The sequence below is a fragment of the Homarus americanus genome, unplaced genomic scaffold (assembly GCF_018991925.1).
Source record: "Homarus americanus isolate GMGI-L3 unplaced genomic scaffold, GMGI_Hamer_2.0 scaffold50928, whole genome shotgun sequence".
Classification (NCBI taxonomy): domain Eukaryota; kingdom Metazoa; phylum Arthropoda; class Malacostraca; order Decapoda; family Nephropidae; genus Homarus; species Homarus americanus.
The window spans coordinates 12,501-16,418 of record NW_024726608.1 but is presented as its reverse complement, the minus strand read 5'-3'; the positions used below and the strand labels follow the sequence as shown (position 1 = coordinate 16,418).

General features: G+C 53.6%; 1 non-coding gene and 1 pseudogene across 1 annotated transcript in view; both read left to right on the top strand.

Annotated features, from left to right (window-relative positions):
- The first annotated feature begins 2,535 nt into the window (after positions 1-2,535).
- LOC121865662 lies at positions 2,536-2,701 on the top strand (annotated as a pseudogene).
- Positions 2,702-3,803: 1,102 nt separating this feature from the next.
- LOC121865663 overlaps positions 3,804-3,918 on the top strand; it is a 4,357-nt gene continuing 4,242 nt past the window's right edge. Inside the window, exon 1 of the ribosomal RNA XR_006088787.1 lies at positions 3,804-3,918. This exon is cut by the window's right edge and continues 4,242 nt beyond it. This is a non-coding gene — a ribosomal RNA (large subunit ribosomal RNA).

Sequence of the window (3,918 nt, the reverse complement as noted above, 5' to 3'; positions counted from 1 at the left end):
AAGAGAAGAGGAGCGGATAAGGGAGGAGATTCGCCAACGTGCGGTCCCTCGCCCAATGTCGGCTGCCTCGCTGGAGCTGGGGCAAAGAGGAGCGGATAAGGGAGGAGATTGGCACACACGGTGGCGCTGCCGGCGCCGAGGATAGCAAGAGAAGGTGCAGTTAGATCTGATCATCTGGTTTGCTATTTCTCTAAGGCCAACGTGCGGTCCCTCGCCCAATGTCTTCTGCCTCTCTCTCAATCTCACTATTTTGGCTGCCGTGATAGGCGCCGCCAACAGCAGCAGCTACCTGGTTGATCCTGCCAGTAGTCATATGCTTGTCTCAAAGATTAAGCCATGCATGTGTAAGTACAAGCCGATTTAAGGCGAAACCGCGAATGGCTCATTAAATCAGCTATGTTTCATTGGATCTGTAAACCCACTTACTTGGATAACTGTGGCAATTCTAGAGCTAATACATGCAATTGGTCTCTGACCGCAAGGGAAGAGCGCTTTTATTAGTTCAAAACTGGTCGGGCCCCGGTCCGTAACCCACCTGTGGTGAATCTGAATAACTTCGGGCTGAGCGCACGGTCTCCGCACCGGCGCCGCTTCTTTCAAGTGTCTGCCTTATCAGCTTTCGATTGTAGGTTATGCGCCTACAATGGTTATAACGGGTAACGGGGAATCAGGGTTCGATTCCGGAGAGGGAGCCTGAGAAACGGCTACCACATCTAAGGAAGGCAGCAGGCACGCAAATTACCCACTCCCGGCACGGGGAGGTAGTGACGAAAAATAACGATGTGAGTCTCATCCGAGGCCTCGCAATCGGAATGAGTACACTTTAAATCCTTTAACGAGTATCCATTGAGGCGTTCGCGCTGGCAGTGCGCCGCGGTAATTCCAGCTCCAATAGCGTGCGCTAAAGTTGTTGCGGCAAAAGCCTGTAGTTGGATCTCAGTTCCGACTGGACGGTGCACCGCCCGGTGCTTTACTGTCACGCCCGAACAAAGCTGCCCTGCCACCGCACGGCGTTTTTATCGATATCCCCGGAGTGGCCGGAGAGTTTACTTTTGAAAATTAGAGTGCTCGCAGCAGCGAGATGAATGGCCCGAATGGTGATACGAAGCGAAGAGACCCGCCTCCCTCATTTTGCTGGTTTTAAACCAGAGGTAATGACTAATCGGAACAGGCGGTATCGTATTGCGACGCCAGAGAGGTGAAAATTTCCGGGACCGTCGCAAGACGGAACACGCGAAAGCATTTGCTGGGCGATAGCCACAACGACCAAAGGAGGTCTGAAGGCGATCAGATACCGCCCAGTTCTAACCATAAACGATGCTGGTCTGGCGATCCGCCGGCGTTATTCCCATGACCCGGCGGGCAGCTTCCGGGAAACCAAAGTCTTTGGGTTCCGGGGAAGTATGGTTGCAAAGCTGAAACTTAAAGGAATTGACGGAAGGGCACCACCAGGAGTGGAGCCTGCGGCTTAATTTGACTCAACACGGGAAACCTCACCAGGCCCAGACACCGGAAGGATTGACAGATTGAGAGCTCTTTCTCGATTCGGTGGGTGGTGGTGCATGGCCGTTCTTAGTTGGTGGAGCGATTTGTCTGGTTAATTCCGATAACGAACGAGACTCTGGCCTACTAAGTAGTCGACGGATCTCCAGAAAATGGTGTCCAGTTCGCAACTTCTTCTTAGAGGGATAAGCGGCAATTCTAGCCGCCCGAGATTGAGCAATAACAGGTCTGTGATGCCCTTAGATGTTCTGGGCCGCACGCGCGCTACACTGAAGGGATCAACGAGTTTTCCCCCTCCGAGAGGAGCGGGTAACCCGTTCAAAGCCTTTCTTGATAGGGATTGGGGCTTGCAATTGTTTCCCATGAACGAGGAATTCCCAGTAAGTGCAAGTCATCAGCTTGCGCTGACTACGTCCCTGCCCTTTGTACACACCGCCCGTCGCTACTATCGATTGAATGATTTAGTGAGGCCTTCGGACTGGCGCTCTTGGATTGTCGGCCCCGTTGCCCGCGAGGGTTTTCTGGGGTCGTCGCCTCGAGCTGACGGAAAGATGTCCAAACTTGATCATTTAGAGGAAGTAAAAGTCGTAACAAGGTTTCCGTAGGTGAACCTGCGGAAGGATCATTAACAGAGAGAAAGAGAACGGGGCGCTCTTAAAACTACTACTACTACTCTCCTGATTTGGGCGGTCTCGGGCTCTGCTCTGGCAACTCCAGCAGCGAAAGAGGACAATCCCGGCCCCCGCATCCAAAATAGGTACCACCACGCTGTAGGTGGACCACACTCGGGCGAGAGCGCGAAGACCGGAGGAGGAGGACGGACGGGGCTTTGGACGGCTGCCCGTCCGTTCCTTACTACCGGCGAATAAGCCTCTTGACCCAAAAAGAGTGAAATTCAAGTGTCAAAAACAACAACAAGCCGTCCGGCCAAACCCAAACCACAAACTTGGGCTATGTCTGTCAAACCCTTTCATTGAGACTCGACCTGTGATGGTTAGTCGCAAAACATCTGCAAAATTAAAAATACCACACAACCTTTAACGGGGGATCACTCGGCCTGTGGGTCGATGAAGACCGCAAAGCAAACTGCGTGTCGGTATGTGAATCGCAAGAATACCAGAGACATCGACAAGTTGAACGCATATTGCGGCGGCGGCAGCCATATGAGCTTGTCGCCGCCACTCCTCTACGAGGGTCGGAAATATACATCCATCGGTTGCTGCGAGTTCGGTGCCTGCTGACTGTCTCCCCGACACGAGGGTAACCCGAACCGAGCTTCCGCCTTGGGGTTTAATCGCCCGCGCCTTGCGCGAGGCGTGCCCTTAAAAACAAGCAAGCCTATCACTAGCAAGTCCATGGACTTGGCGCACCCACATTCAACCACAACAAAGCGACAGTTGTCGCCCCCGCAAATAACTGGAGGCGGCGCTCTTTTGCCTGCTGTCCACAGAGACACGAATGGCCGTCGGCCGCTCATGGCTGATGCTGCACATGTTCTAAGAGGCACTCCATCCCACGAAGAGGAAACGAAACCGGGTCGGATATCTTTTAAGTAAGCCCCGCCGGAATTTCGTCTATCACCTCGAAAAGAGTGCTTGGCATGCATTGCAGTGGAACCTAAATTGATGAGTGCGCCTGGGCCCGCAGTCTACCATGTAGTGGTGCAGGCAGAGAGATGAGAATGCTTGGGTGACGCCGTGTTCTTCCTCACGCGCTCCTCCACCCTCTCCCACGGTCAGACGCGGTGTGGGCGTTCTCTTTGAGAGTTCGCCACGAGTCCACGTCTATCTCATGACTGGGAGGGAGGCAGGGGGAGTTCTCTCTAAACGCGTTAAAGACGGTGTTGCGCCTCATAACGGCGCTCGCCGGGATAGAGCACTAGTTCTGCAGCCGGAAAGGCCGCTCACGCCAATTAATACTGCGACTCTCGCTCTCTTTCTCCGGATAAACAAGTGCCACTGCTGTGGCATGCGGGAACGGGGAAAGAGGTCAAAGTTTAAGCGGCAAAGGTGCGGCCGAGCAAGGGCGGAACACGAGCGTATATGCATTAAAACTGTGTGTGTATATGACTCTGCGAGAGATGTTCTGCTGGAACACTTTTCCTATTGGCTATTTACCACTCAATGAGAAGGAACGGAGTCAGGGGTGGGAGTGCCGGCGCCATGGCCGCTGGTACCCCCGCGACAAGCCCCTCAAACCTTCCTGCCTGGTAATGTCGGTGGTGAAGAAAGTCGGTGGCAGAGCGTCTTCTGCTTCGTGGTTGGGGAACTTGTTCCCCCTAAGGATGATGAGACCACGATCGACCTCGTAGTAGGAGAGAGCTACCCGCCAAATTTAAGCATATTAATAAGCGGAGGAAAAGAAACCAACAGGGATTCCCTTAGTAAGGGCGACTGAACCGGGAAAAGCCCAGCG